Source organism: Petromyzon marinus, chromosome 40, assembly GCF_048934315.1.
Source record: "Petromyzon marinus isolate PM22_M1 ecotype Great Lakes invasive population chromosome 40, UKy_Petmar_22M1.pri1.0, whole genome shotgun sequence".
Taxonomy (NCBI): domain Eukaryota; kingdom Metazoa; phylum Chordata; class Hyperoartia; order Petromyzontiformes; family Petromyzontidae; genus Petromyzon; species Petromyzon marinus.
In genome coordinates this window covers 5719770-5735918 of record NC_133706.1, presented here as the reverse complement: position 1 = coordinate 5735918, position 16149 = coordinate 5719770, and the positions used below count along the sequence as shown (strand labels likewise).

General features: G+C 44.9%; 1 protein-coding gene across 1 annotated transcript in view; it reads right to left on the bottom strand.

Moving 5' to 3' along the window:
• LOC116950675 (uncharacterized) overlaps positions 1-1592 on the bottom strand; it is a 64356-nt gene extending 62764 nt beyond the window's left edge. The window contains exon 1 of the mRNA XM_076072987.1: positions 1439-1592. The gene's annotated coding sequence lies outside the window, so the exon portion shown is untranslated. The remainder of the gene's footprint in view (positions 1-1438) is intronic.
• Positions 1593-16149: the final 14557 nt, after the last annotated feature.

Below are 16149 nucleotides of genomic sequence, written 5' to 3'. Positions count from 1 at the left end.
TTTGCAACTACAATTATAAGAGTACGGTCATTCTAATTATAATTGTGACCCCAAAGACAATTAACATTCAATTGCTGGAAATGTCACATTGGAACAGTGTTGAAACAGAGATTACATTTTGCAACAACAATACAATGTAATGCAATATTACTTGAAATGTAAAATACAATTGTGATTTTAATGTCCACTAATTATTGTCACCCAGTTGCGATAATACATTTAGATTACAAATACTACATGAAAAATAACGATTACAATGTTAGTTTAAGGCTATTGTGGATATAATAACAATTGCGCGGTACTGTAGTTAGAAATGAAACTGACAATGCATGTACAAATAACTGTGCAATTATTTATAACAAATAACATGAAAGTAACTTTATTCAAAAGTAACGGAGCTTACTATTGCAAACGAAACTGAAATTACTACTGCAAATGTAACCGAAATTACTTTTGCAAATGTAACCAAAATTACCATTGCAAATGTAACTGAACATATGACTGCAAATGTCACTAAAATTACAATTGCAAATGTATTTTACAATACATTACTTCTATATTGCGAATGTAACTGAGATTATTGCACAGATAACTGAAACAACCATTCAAATGTAACCGAAGTTAGGACTGAAAACTAACTGAACTTATAAGTGTAACTTGCAATTGTAACTGAGACTATTATTGCAAAACTGAAATGACTGTTGCAAATGTAAATAAAATTACTTTTGCAAACATAATTTAATGTAATATTGTACATGTAAATGAAATTACGATTGCAAATGTGATTAAAATACATTGTGCAAATGTAACTTTCATTATTATTGCAAATATAGGTCAAATTACAAGTGTAAAATCTGATTTATCCTGGTCCCGAATCTAATGAAACTCTGAACTAAAACTACAAACGCAATTACAGCATCAGGAGCAAAAAATTACAAATGGGATATTTAAAAACAAAATTTTTAGAGGCGGCAAAAATAAATTGTTCAATAAAAACAATAACAAAATATCAAAATGCAATGATATTTTGCAACTAAATTAATAATACGTTTTACTCTCAAAAGATGCAACCGCAATAGAAGAGCAATAGCATGCTCTGCTCTGAATGCAGAAATCTACTGGCCCTGAGACAGCCAACCATAACATTTAGATTTGGTTGCTTTCGCAATTCAATTACATTTTACAATTTTCCCCGCTTGATTGTTTTTATTCTCCGTTGCAACCGAACTATACAGAGGTCCCTGCCTTCTTTTTTACTACGCTTGTCTATAAAGCGGCCTCGTCGATTATCCTCGCCGCGTTAAAGGCCTTTCAAGCAAATAAACTGCGCTGTCGCAAAACACGCGATGAAATATCTCAAGTTTTGCGAGCACCTCGCTCAGCAAAGCTGCCCGCTTGGGTCCCGCGTGTGCAAAAGCACCCCCCTTGTGTACGATACCTCCAGTTCTCTGCCCCGCGCCTCCGAGGCTACAGTATCACCGGGCGCATCCGTGCGGTGCGCGCTTCTCTTGAGAAGAGCAAAGTGCGATTGCGCCCTATCCTTCCCCAAAGCATCTCTGTCGATGTAAATTCCAGAGCTGGATGGCAAATCACCCCCCCCCACCACCACGCCGGTCCCTGCAAACCCACCCACCCACCCACCCCCCCCCCAAAAAAAAAGAATCATTCACCACCAAAGCCGCACACTGTACACCCGCTCGTCTTCGCCAAATGCCCTCTCCGATGGGGGCAGAGAAAGGATTAGTGAAGCGTGGTTACACTTGCGTGTGCCTCAATGCAGAGAGCGCAGCGGTGGGCTGGCTGCTGCACGCTCCACACCAAGGCTGCACACTACCGCACCGCTTCGTTTCTCTATTCCGCCGCCCCCTTTCCCGCCTTCCTTCCCCACGACGACGACAACGACCCGATATGACCCAATGCACCACAGCGCCGGCACTGCCAAGGAAGAGCCATCCCAGCCCGCCCGCCCGCTCCGCTCCGCTTCCACGGCCGTGTCACATCGCAAGGCAGGGCCGCTTGCTGCTGTGCCATCGATTTGGATTCATAGCGCGTCAAAATGCCAACGCGTTTCGGCAAAGGCAGGGTGACTGCGCTGAGATTCAAAACAACAACAAAATAAATAATGTGACACTGTGGCGATGGGCCCTAATCGCAAACGTAAGGTTTGGAGTTCATATTCCCGGTACGAGGTCAATAGAACGAATAACTCCTCTGTGGGAAGTCATTAGTGACTGGCCTTTGGAAAGACTGCTCAGTGTTTTTGCAATATATAGAATGAATCCCACCACTGGCTCAGGAATGCCAAGAGAGATTGAGAACTACCCAATGCTTGTTTAAACATGGAGACTTAATAGTGTCCATAACCTTACTACCCTCAACTCCTATTAGCAGCGGGAGCTGTGGGTCCGTGAAACTCCTATTATGCACAGCACTAGTCTTTCTCTTAACCTTCAACCTATATACGATAATAAAAAGCGCCACCATCCTCGTATAGAACAGTATTTTCCAAGGGGGCCCTGGCATTAACGCAGATGGATGGCGTCTCTCTGCATTCATGCAAAAAGAATGGCTTTGGTAAGGCGCGTAGTTAACAAGAAACCCCACGTGGAATAAATAACCCTGTACAGTGCATTTAGGTTATTGGAGAATTTATGCGCTTTGGCACAATTACAACGTTTCATTGACGGCAGGAATTTCAACCAGCAACCTCCGGCCACTAAAGCAAAGCCCGGCCAATAGCCGTGCTCCAGTTTTTTAAAGGCTCTGGGGCTTCTGAACAGAGCGTTTTTTTATGTACACTGAAGGCCACGTGAACCCCAATTTCACTTGAGAGAGGACAATACCAGATGGACATGGGTTCAATTTATTGAGACAAGTGGGCACCCAAACACTCCCGGCCGCCAAATTTGAAGGCTGCAATCTACATGCGATATAGATATTAATCACACCCACTGCAGAAACGCGTGGAATTATAACCACCATAGCTCAGGATGGCGAATGGAGTACCACCAGCCCACCCCCCCCCCCCATCATCAACTGAGTAGATTGAGATACTTTGAGATTTGAAGCTTTCGTGACTGCAAGGATCCATACTCTTTGGTTCTATTCGGTAAAGTCACGTAGGTAAAAATAAAATAACAAAAAATCACGACGTTTCGGCCACGCCGTCCTCTGGACAGTCCAGTCCCTTCACCTGATGAAGGCCACTTGTGTTGTGGCCGAAACGTCGTGATTTTTTGTTATTTTATTTGTACCTACGTGACTTTACCGGATAGAACCAAAGAGTATGAGATACTTTGATTTGGACCGAGACACTATAAACACATCGTCCCGACCCAAGAGACACACCGGGCAATATTGTTCAACCACCCTCCTGCAGGTAAAAAAACATTTCTCTTTCCGCTTCCTTGCTCGCGAAATGCTCGCCTTTTGGAATTACCCCCCCCACCCCGCCGCCGCCGCCGCCACAACGTTTCATTACCCCCAAGGCCTTATGACCTTGCTCAATCCAAGAAACGCAATAACTATTATCCATTACACTTTTCAGTCGCACCGTGTGTTGCAGGATGCTTGCCGTTTTAGGGCACTGGCGCCTCTGCTCTGCAACCGTGATAAAAACAAACAAACAAAAACGTTGCAAAAGTTCAATGTCAAATGAAGGTTGACTCAGCCCACATTCTCTCGAGGGTGAACAAAACACGTACTACTTTGTGGGGGAAGAATGCTTATTGTAATATCCCCCGCCATAGTAAGGTGGAATGTCTGCCACATCCATACCACCAACAGAGATTGAGACCGCCCGGCTGAGAATGGAGACAAGCTGTGATTTTAAAACAAATATTTCAGTACAGTATTGTAGTAAAATCTTACTGTGCAGCACCGTATAAATGGACACAGAGAAGGGTGGAGAAAGGTATGCTTCATTGGCAAAAAAATCTAAACATTTAAATTCAAAAACCAACGGGGCCTTCCGGAGTACAGAAGCAGTTTCCAGCAGGATTTAGGGGACCAGTTTTGATTTCTACGAGTATCATGCAGTCGGGAGGACGCGGCTCATTAAATAAACGGTGCTGGGTTGCCCGATGCTAAGGGCAAGAGCAGCACTCCACAGACACTGTGGAGCCATTCATCGTGCCCACATTTATTTTGGCAGAGGGAGCACATGGAGATTTTGTACTGTAGGAGCAGAGCACTGGACTTTTGATCGTGCAAATCACTGCCCACACTGAGCTGACATTCCCACCCGTATAATTCAAACTCAACACCTTTGTCAATAACACTGTCCTAATAAGAAAATAATGAAATATAAGTACGTGTAACACACACATACATGTAAGGGTCCTTCTTTATAGTCGAGAAAGAAATCTGCAATGAAGAAGAGGCCACTGTCCGAAACGGTGTCTATTGTTTTCCTTTTGGAGGCAGTGCTGCTAAAGAAAGCGTTGAGAATGTTGTGCTTTATGCTCGCGCACCACCGCCGATGCGGTATCACACGAAAAATATATTCTCTCATATGGTAATTCTCTTGATTCTACCTCCCATGATGACATTCCCCTCGGCCTCCGCGTTTCTCTCGCTAGCGAGCGCACCTCTCAACATACAATTGCATTTAGACGCTTCATAAATCCCAATTACTCTTATATGTGCAGTACTACAGAGTATATGCAGCGCATGAGATCAGGCGACCCCTTTTTGACCTAGACTTCATTAGAGCACTAAATTTGAAAAAATATTGCCCATACGGATATTTGCTTCTTTGTACATTAGAAGTGACGTGACCACAACTTGATAGACACCACATTTGGTCAGCACTGCACTTCCTGGATGTATCGTTGCAAATGAGGTCTAATCATCATGAGATGAAAACACCCAAAACAAGGTCGACCACCGTGGAGAAGCATGGATGAGACCAGCTCACGTGCTCACTGCGGAGGAACAAGATGGATTGTGGCATCATTGAGGTAGGCCTTCGTCCAACAGTGGACAGGCAGTGGCTGATGATGATTCATAAGTAGAGTTTGGCTATTTGATCATGAGTATTGTACAGTAATCGATTACTCTACCGAGTATCGGTTCGAATCACTCAACTCATCAGGCAAACGCAAAACAGTTGGATAAAAAGTCTCACTTCTGTTCCCAGGTGTGCCGCTGGACAGGAGGTGAACGGGTGGGGTTTGGTGACATCATCGGCCTCATCAGACGCGTCACACTTCTCGTGTACAGAGATGTCGGGGCGGTCACAGTTTTTAAAAAGGGCCCAACTTTATGGGCCACAAGAAAATTGGATTACGATTTTCAGTCGATTTGTTGACTAGTCGACCCAGTATTAATCACAAGTAATGCCGTTCTTCTTGAGCACATAGATATGAATGAGTTTGCAGAATACACCGTGCCCATAAAAAGGTGACATCTGATATTTTGTATTGTAATTAAACAGTATGGTTTGAGCTGCATAGTTGAAATGTTGGGATTATGTAAAAGATCAAGTGTTTGCCAAAACCACCAAACCAGAGATGTCGGCAGACACCTGGGGACTCTCTTAAATCTCAATATGATGTGGTTACCATGACGGACGTGTTTTTTTATTTATTGGATTCTGTTTATTTATATATCTTACTGGATAATCCCTCGAGATGGAACATCTAGTTTACAAGGATGTCCAGCGTGTCAAGTTGCAGGTACAAAGCAAACACGTGACGAGAGAAATATCCAAAAATTTAAAAATCTACGACTTATATAGCATATAATTATACAATGTCAAACACATTTATATAGCGTCAAGAACAGGTACAGGACAGCCAAGGCAGTACACGCATGAACATCACACTGCAGTCAAACGCATAACTAACACGTGCAGATTTATAGGAATGGAATTCATGATTAAAATCTTCATGCTGTTTAATGTGCTTGCTATTTTATCAACCTAGCTAAAACCGTTGTATGGATTTAATTATTTAATAATGGACAACACCTTTACGAATACAGCATATAGGTCAGAAATGCACATGTTATCTTTCATGAACACAGTAACAATAATATACACTGTAGCTCTTTGTCAATCCACCGCTGGATGAAGGCCTGTCGCCGTATCAATCACAATGATTGTTTTTGACCATACTTCACCATACTGACCAGTGGAAGTTGCTGAGGACGGGTGGGATTGACCAATGAATGTGGATGACGAAACGCAAGCAAGCATTAGATATGGGTGCTTTTTTATTCTTGTATCACCCCAACAATATTTATCCACGGCAAAGGGGGCAATTAAAAACCCGCATCTGTAAATGTAATTAAAATTGCAATTCACCCGCACAAATCCTGGCTCCTGGATACAGCACATACCCCAGGAAAAAACTTGCAAACGTTGGGCCAACACGCTACGCCAAGGTTGGCCCGTCGTATGTTTGAAATCCCCCTGCGTGTGCTGGGCTTCATCAACGAGCATGGAGCAGCTCCCGTAATGTGCTCACGCAGCAGCCCCTATGACCCCCCCCCTCCCCCCGCCTCAATAAATATGTAGTCACTAGAGGGCGCTGTGGCAGTAAACAGGGGCTCCTTTACTTACGAACGGGTTGGGCTCCAGGTCTGTTCGTAAGTCGAGACGTTCGTAAGTCCAACTTTACTTCTGTCGATTCCAACACTAAACACGTGAAATGGGTTTACAAGTTGCATAATCTCCTGTATATGTAGATACCACTAGTTATTCACGTTCTGCATATGTATATACCACCACCGCCGTCTGTTGTGCAGTGGTTGAACTTACAACTCTCGATCCAAACAGGCAACTGGACATATGGACAGGTTTGTTCGTATCTCTGAAGGTTCGTGAGTCGAATGTTCGTAAGTAGAGGAGTCCCTTTACCTGTAACTCGAGGGGCACTGTGGACGGATCCAATTATCCGTGGTGGTTTTTTTCTTCTGCAGAACTAACCCCTTTTATCTGGGGGAAAGCAGTGATGCTGCGGTTTCCACCGTGCACTATGAACCCAGCCACCTCGAATTTGATTCCCAGCCATGAATTGCATCGTTGGGGAGTAGTGTCTCAACCAGCCCTGGGCATTCTCCTAAGTAAACATGGGGAGATACAGTGAGGGAGAAAAGTATTTGATCCCCTGCTGATTTTGTACATTTGCCCACTGACAAAGAAATTATCAGTCTATAATTTTAATGGTAGGTTTATTTGAACAGTGAGAGACAGAATAAGAACAACAAAATCCAGAAAAACGCATGTCAAAAATTGTATAAATTGATTTGCATTTTAATGAGGGAAATAAGTATTTGACCCCCTCTCAATCAGAAAGATTTCTGGCTCCCAGGTGTTTTTTTTACAGGTAACGAGCTGAGATTAGGAGCACACTCTTAAAGGGAGTGCTCCTAATCTCAGCTTGTTACCTGTATAAAAGACACCTGTCCACAGAAGCAATCAATCAGATTCCAAACTCTCCACCATGGCCAAGACCAAAGAGCTCTTCAAGGATGTCAGGGACAAGATTGTAGACCTACACAAGGCTGGAATGGGCTACAAGACCATTGCCAAGCTGCTTGGTGAGAAGGTGACAACAGTTGGTGCGATCATTCGGAAATGGAAGAAACACAAAAGAACTGGCAATCTCCCTCGGCCTGGGGCTCCATGCAAGATCTCACCTCGTGGAGTTGCAATGATCATGAGAACGGTGAGAAATCAGCCCAGAACTACACGGGAGGATTTTGTCAATGATCTCAAGGCAGCTGGGACCATAGTCACCAAGAAAACAATTGGTAACACACTACGCCGTGAAGGGCTGAAATCCTGCAGTGCCCGCAAGGTCCCCCTGCTCAAGAAAGCACATATACATGCCCGTCTGAAGTTTGCCAATGAACATCTGAATGATTCAGAGGACAACTGGGTGAAATTGTTGTGGTCAGATGAGACCAAAATGGAGCTCTTTGGCATCAACTCAACTCGCCGTGTTTGGAGGAGGAGGAATGCTGCCTATGACCCAAAGAACACCATCCCCACCGTCAAACATGGAGGTAGAAACATTATGCTTTGGGGGTGTTTTTCTGCTAAGGAGACAGAACAACTTCACCGCATCAAAGGGACGATGGACAGAGCCATGTACCGTCAAATCTTGGGTGAGAACCTCCTTCCCTCAGCCAGGGCATTGAAAATGGGTCGTGGATGGGTATTCCAGCATGACAATGACCCAAAACACATGGCCAAGGCAACAAAGGAGTGGCTCAAGAAGACGCACATTAAAGTCCTGGAGTGGCCTAGCCAGTCTCCAGACCTTAATCCCATAGAAAATCTGTGGAGGGAGCTGAAGGTTCGAGTTGCCAAACGTCAGCCTCGAAACCTTAATGACTTGGAGAAAATCTGCAAAGAGGAGTGGGCCAAAATCTCTCCTGAGATGTGTGCAAACCTGGTGGCCAACTACAAGAATCGTCTGACCTCTGTGATTGCCAACAAGGGTTTTGCCATCAAGTACTAAGTCATGTTTTGCAGAGGGGTCAAATACCTATTTCCCTCATTAAAATGCAAATCAATTTATAACATTTTTGACATGCGTTTTTCTGGATTTTTTTGTTGTTATTCTGTCTCTCACTGTTCAAATAAACCTACCATTAAAATTATAGACTGATAATTTCTTTGTCAGTGGGCAAACGTACAAAATCAGCAGGGGATCAAATACTTCTTTCCCTCACTGTAATGGGCCAGTTTTTGGCCAACGTTGGTCCAACAGTTCCAAACCACTTGCCAACAAAGGTCCAACGTCGCAGAAATCACCACACTGACCGGCATGGTGAAGTATGGTCAAACAAATCCCCACCCAAGATTATGTCCACAGCAAAGATTAAGTTATAAAATCAGCTCGCATGCAGATGCATGATGGATTGGGGTACATCGCAGGATCGTGAGAGATGGGTGCGGACGGCTTGGAGTGTCCTTCATCCAGCAGATGATCGATCATGTCTGCTGCTGATCATGAGTACTATGATGAATTTGCAATCACTGCGAGATGACTCTTCTTATTCGCAATGACAGGAAGATCCGACATGCAAGGATAAGGACGAAGAACGGACACTGTATAATACAGTAGTGTAATGTGGCGGTGGCTTGAGAGGAGGGCGAGATTTGTCAGGGAAGTGGGGAGGGAGGAAGGGAGGGAGGTGATGGGGAGTGAGCAAAAGATACTGGCGGCATGCTTGCAGAGGAAGAATGGAGGAGGGTGACGTGGGGGTTGCCGGAGTAATTGGGCCAAGCCGCCTTCATTGAACCATTTTCTCGTGAAATGTTCACGGGTGTTCGGATAGTTAAGGTGCAATTCCTAGAACCGCGGCGTTTTCTCTGCCGTCAGCTCGTAATGAACGATCCTTTGTGACAACGCGCGAAAGCGGCTTGCAATGGCGGCGACTGTCTCGTGCAACCAGTGAAAATTTTAAAAAAAAATTGCCAACGACGATCGGCTGACTGACGCGCAAAGCCAGATTTTAGCGATTTAACACATTGTTACCGTGACACTACGGGGTACACACACATGCTGCATACATATAATGCTGTTGAGGAGAGACCGGTCTTGTCAGTCACTCTTAAGACCTCATCAGAGACCAGTCTGCCTGCCAATCTACCGCGTTGCATAAAGACCCAATCAGAAACTGAACTGTCAGTTGACATCGGACACTGGTCTATAAAGCCATTGTATAGAAAGACCGGTCTGTCAGTACAGTACTGTATATTGTATAAAGGACATGATTAGTAAATGGTCAGTCTAGTGCATAATGACCTCCACCAGACTCCGCGGAGTCTTTCAATCTGTTACACAAAGGCCCCATCGGAGAATCGCCTCTCAGTTGACGTCCCACAAACATTCCGATGGCAACTGAGAGGAAATCAAGATTCAATGTATACAATGTATGCATGTAGTCCTACGATTTAAACTACTGTAGTGCGTGACCGAATTGGGGGGGAGGGGAGGGGAGGCGATAAGAACTTAAATTGACAAACGCGTACGATATATACAAAAATTTAAGCTATAAAAAATTTATTCGGGCCTTGCAATTTGTTCAAGCCGCTGATTTTCAGCACGGTTGCATACGTACGGTGCGAAAGAAGCTAAACATAGAGACAAACATACACGCTGTTGAAATGACCTCAGCCAGAGTGGGCTCTGGAGAACCCCGCTCTAGAAGGAAGTAGTTTTGGTCTACAGCTTCCATGCAGGCCGGACGCCTTGGAAGAGGTGGGAGTAGCCACCGCCGGCCGACCACATGTGGAACTTGCCGATCGACTCGTGGGGAACCCCTTTATACTGCCAGGTGGAAAGAGGTGTGTGGTGTGGTGGGGGGTGGTGCAGCGGCGACCCGAGTTCGATTCCCGCTCACGGCCAACACCAGTGACGATTATATGAACTGGTCCTGGGTCCTCCCCTCAAATGAGGCTGAGTCGACAAAGGAGGCCGGGCGTGGTGCTGGCCACCCACCCCCTCGAGTGCCGTGCCCGGCCTTCACAGGTGCTCGCTAACAGCATTTGCCCCAACATTCTGTTCAGGCTGTACAGAGGCTCTTTCTATTTGTACTAAAGAAACTTGCCTTTCCTTTCTACTGCTGTGCCAGGGAGATCGAAGCAAAGACCTCCCGGATGGCAAGTCCACCGTGATAACCATTACTCCACGGCAGAATTCCCTTAAACTATCGGTCATCAAATGTGTTAATTGCAGTGCAAACCATCCTAGGCAATGTCAACGCTGTCCCGTGCGTTAACCATTACACCACGGCAGCATTGCAAAGAAGATAATTATTCAAATGTAAATAAATTACAATTGATTGGTTTCTTTGGCCTTTGTTAGGACTATACTCAAGAGCTGATCAGAGCCAACGCCACTGATGTCACTACATCTGGCCACCGCTCCCTTCCTTCTGCATGATCCCGCAGCAACTGCACGGCTGACACTGCCCTCCAAGACCTGCTGTAACAGCCTCATCACCGCCATCTGCTCCTGTTTAATTGACAGTGTTCCAATGTAATCTGCTGTGTCAAGGTCTGTTTGCAAAGGGACCAAACCATATGACAATGTCATCCCACCTGGCGCAATAAAACGAAATCTATTCACTCATCGATTAAAGTCACTATCGTATAAAGATGTACTTCTATCAAGAATGGCCTACAACCAATTACCCGAAATGCACCTGATCCCATCAGACCTAAAGCTAAGCTGGTTTGAGCCTGGACAGTGTTTGTATGCTTGAGCAACATAAAAAAAACATGCATTCTAACATTGGGCAGCAGGAATACGTTGCAGACAGTGCAGAATAATTCCATTGTTATACTGCACTTCTACGGTCCCACATCTGTGCTACACCAACCTCCAGCATCCTACTCATTGCTACACATGAACGCATTATCATCGCTCCACCTCCCACAGCAGTCGTCCTCACAGATGCGTTGCTCTCTCCTTTGGCAGCCATTCCAACGCCAGACTTCTTATCCATCAGTCATCATCCCTGCTAGCGGTGTGTCGTGCCCAAACCCAATTCAATTTCTCTTGCCAAGGTGATGTCTCTGATTTGAGTTTGTTCCGGGACCCATGTGCTCCTCTTTTCTGTACTGCACAATCACGCAATCTTGTGAATTACGGCCCAAATCACGCACTGGAAAATTTTAATTTCCATCCCATTTGTCGGCTAACACATTGTAAATTAGTCTCTGCCACTTCCTCAACATGGGAAAAGCCGCCCTTTTTATCAGAAGCAGTTCTACGAAATCTAATTCTGTGGACTGCTCTGGAACACACACACACACACGCACTGCTCTGCTCTACAAAAGTTCACAATTCATCGTTCGTCCCATGACGTGACACAATAGCACAATGGGAATGAATCTGGGGAAAGAACCCCGAAAAATATTTAATTAAAAAGAATCATAGCCTTTGTAATAACGAATTTTGCGACCGTAAGCCAAGTTGAGGCATTGCCTATCCACGCTTGTAACAGCATGTACAAGAGACTGGCTCTATGAGATTAGGTAGGTTGAATGTAGCCACTGTAAACGCGTGTATATATAGTGCACGGGATGTGGCAGTAAAGACATCATGCATGGCGTGCAAAGCTGCATACAGTAACGCTCCAGGCTGCACTGTTAAAGGGGCAAAATACGATTAAGTCAATGGCCTCTCTGTGTGCATTAGCTAGATTTATTGCCTGTCTGTGTTAATGTGTATACACATGTGTATGTACACGTGTATCTATATAAACCGTGCGTTAGAATAGTACGTCGAAGTACTGCGTACGCGTGCATGAATATATGCGTACGACATATCTACCGAATGCAATATATATTCATGCAGTGGTGTGCGTGCAATTGTGCACGCTTGACATTGCCTTCATGCAGCAGTGGCTGTATAGGTTTTCCCTGGCTTTATGTGGGTTCGGTTTGTGCCATTTCGCGTGTGTATATATACAGCTAATCTATATTTACCCAAATTCGCGATATGCGGTTTCAATCGCGGACCGCGATTCGTAGAAGCGGGCGGAACCAACACGGAGCTGCGGCAGCAGAGCTGAAAGGGAAGCTCAAGAGTTAAGATTTTATTCTATAGAATTGTGTTTTTTTTATATCACACTAGCACAAATGAGCTGACTGCGTTGATGCAACTTGTTTTGTAGAAAATTTTCCTTTTTTTTAAGACTTGGATATTAAGTCTTCTAAAAAAATGCAACAAAATCCTTGAACATAAGACTCTAAAAGTGCAAATATGTCACGCGGTACTATATTTATGGAATGGAGTCCTTTTTATTTCAACACACAAATGTATCACGGATTATTCATTGCACTGCTCATCACGTGCCGAGCTTACCCTGTAATCCGCAGATTTGTTTTTGTCGCCCAGCTCTTTCCTCCCATCATCCGCAACGCATCAGCACCAACATGTTGTTGCCGATTATTCGTTCAAAACCTCCCCCCCCCATATCAGCGCAGATTATTGGATTTCTGCTGTACGACTTTTGCTGTAGTTGTGGTATCTGAACCGGTCCTGGGCCTCTCCCCCTAAGTTGACTCAGCCTTAAAAGATTACCTGGTCGCTTTGCGTAGTTAAACACAAGGACTGCGGAGGTAAAAGGTGGCTCTCGCTAGGCATGCTGTTGGCCACGTCACCCCGTCGTGCGCGGTGCCGGCCTTAATAGCTGCTCACTGACAACACTTTGCCCCAAAAGCCTGCAAAAGCAAAACGAGGAAAGTTGGTCTTCATTATTTTGCATGCGCTTGTCCAAACTTTGAGTGCTGTAATTGTGTATGCGCTGTATACATTGCAGAAGGCTATCGTAAGAATGCTTCTGTTCTGCTGTATTTATCACAATAATGGAGTACGGCACTGTAATTTGCCTTTTGTATGTTTATGCTTGAAGCACCGCATGTTTTGCACGCATTGTTCTGTAGTAAAAAAATATATTGTACGCATGTACAACAGTTATAAATACTGCATTGTGGATTGCACGACACTGTTTTCAGGAAGTAAACTAACATTTAATTCTGTGGGGTGGTTCTGTAACCCAGCTAGATGGCTATACGTAAAAGATCATGAATTGTACAAAAACATGTTTGAAAAAATCGTCTTTGGAGGGTGTAAAGACAACGAAATGTATAAAAGATTGCAGCTGCAATATGGTGACAGCTGTATGAATAGTGGCAAAATTAAAAAAAACGGGTGGAATGGGCGGATTGACACAAAAAAAGCCTTGTCTTTGCCGTGTAAGAATCTGGCCAGCAGATTACAACAGACGCACTCCTGTTTGCTTAATGGCCTCGTGTTTAAAATGCTGGCGCCCCACGGTCACGTTCTCGACAGAAACTCCACTTTACGTGGATTACCGAAGGAACAGTTCCCACACATATCCATATGACTGATGATAAGTCCTTAATTCCTACTTGCCTGACATCTTAAATCAACAAGAGCCACCACTGGCTAAGGTTGAAACATCAACTGGCCGAACCCATCTGTTGTCACAAACTTGTTCACATCCTGTTTGCAGCTGTTCCACCCACTTATAAAATGTTGCCACGATACATACATTTGCCACCATATTGCCATTTCATTGTTTAATTTCACTATTTTAAAACAACAACTATGTATGTCACAAGAGCCTCCTGCGCTCTGGCAAACCGATAAGTTTCCGGGTTGTACATGCTGTTCATGTGTGTGCGCTGAACATCTTTCGCACCGTATGTAGCCAACCGTGCTAATCGGAGGTGCTATAATGGTGTCCGAAGTTTGCCTTAATGTCCTGGGAAGGGAACAACCTGAAAACACATCGGAGAGAGCTATAAAGCACAGCTTGCGATATCCATGCAGGAGGTCACTGCTTTTCTTATGTGCAAATGTGCAAGGGTACTGCTATCTTTGATTACAGAACATATATATACGCCATCTAGTGGCAAAATCTCGAGCGACGAAAAATATTGCACAAGAGTACCGGGGCCGTGCCTCATTAACTACACACGTTTTAACCGAGATCGCACATGATACAGAGCAACAAAGACAAAGTGGTTTGTGCACTGCGCTACGAAACCTGAATTCAATTCCCACTGACAGCTCACATCAGTGGTAAGTGATTATGAACAGGTTCTGGGCCTCCCTCGATTCGACGGGAGTTTTAAATGTGTAGCTGGTGTGCTGCATAAGCATCAGCACCAGGAGAGCGAGACACGGTGGAAAGGCGTGGTTGCTGATCGTGCCTCGCCCTCCTGCTCCCGATTGACCTTACTAGGTGCTCACTAACAACACTTGCCCCCAAACAGTCTATTGTTGTTTTTTTATGTTCCGTAATAGTATTTGTGTGCTAGAGTGCTGCAATGGCGTTATCAGCACGAGGGCTCTGTGACTGCAGACCCTGTCAAGTTGTTATTATTGCTGCGCCAGTCTTGTGCATGCCATGCGGGGCTGTGGAAAACCTGTGTCACATCCAAAAGCTTCCTACTACCACCACAATCTCCCCTGGCCCTTGGCTCCACGGGATGAGTGATGTTTCAATAGGGCCCACCCAATCACCCAGCCATCCCATCCATCAGGCACATTACGCACTTGATGTTTTCCTGCAACTTCCTGCAATTGCTTTCGCTTCCCTTTTAAATACCGTGCCATTAAGGATCCAGAATGTGTTCTACTGGAAAATATTTACTTTTGCACTGTACAGCGCGCTGCAATTCATAACATAGGTACATTACATAGCAACAGCATGTTACTGTACTTCATCCCGCCGGTACAGCTGTCCATCAACATCCAGTCTCCAACGGATTGCTCTTAGTCTCATCCTAACAACTATCTGGCCTTAGATATTTACACAGCCGATGTATCCTTTAAGGTCCTATTTCAGTGTCGCCATCCGCAGGCTTTGAGTCGTGTTCAACAATTGACGTGTCCCTTGTGAAAACAGCTGACAAAGTCCTTCAAGGGTGGATCTGTCTCATCATAATCATCACATCACCAGGCTTTTGGTCTTCCCCTTCTTGATCGTCAGCGACCTGCGGGTGTCCACTCCAATACCCGTCTCGGTAACCTGCCCTCCCCCATCCTGCACATGCGTCTCGACCCATCGCAAACCTCCGCTTTCTGATCACATCTACAACTCTTCCCTGCCACAATTCTCTTCTGAACCTCCACGTTGCTTATCCTACCCTGCATTCATCTAACAGTGCATTGCCAAAGGCCTATAAATTATTATTAATAAAGAAAGCATACTTATTCACAAACGAATGGAATACACGATAGGCATTGCCAATTACCTAATCCATAAGTAATGTATTGTATACTATACGTGAATTAGCTCATGTGACAATAATACAGTCGTACAGTACTGAATAATGGCCTTTATTATTCAGGATAACCTCACTGAGTCTCAATACTATTTCAGGTGCTGCATTTGGCCAATTATAATTATTATTCGTGTGTTGTGATGAGCTGAACAAACACGAATCTGCGGGGCATCATCAACACCGACGGCTGCGGCCGCGGTTCATGGGCAAGGCAACGTCGACAGGTCACGGCGATGAGGGCCAACGGACGAGAGCCGAACGTTACGACCGGCGCTGCGTTGACCCGAGTGGCAGCTAAAAATCAAGAGCGAGAGAGGATTGAGCCTGGGAATGGGACCATCGCCGAGACGGAGAGAGGCGAG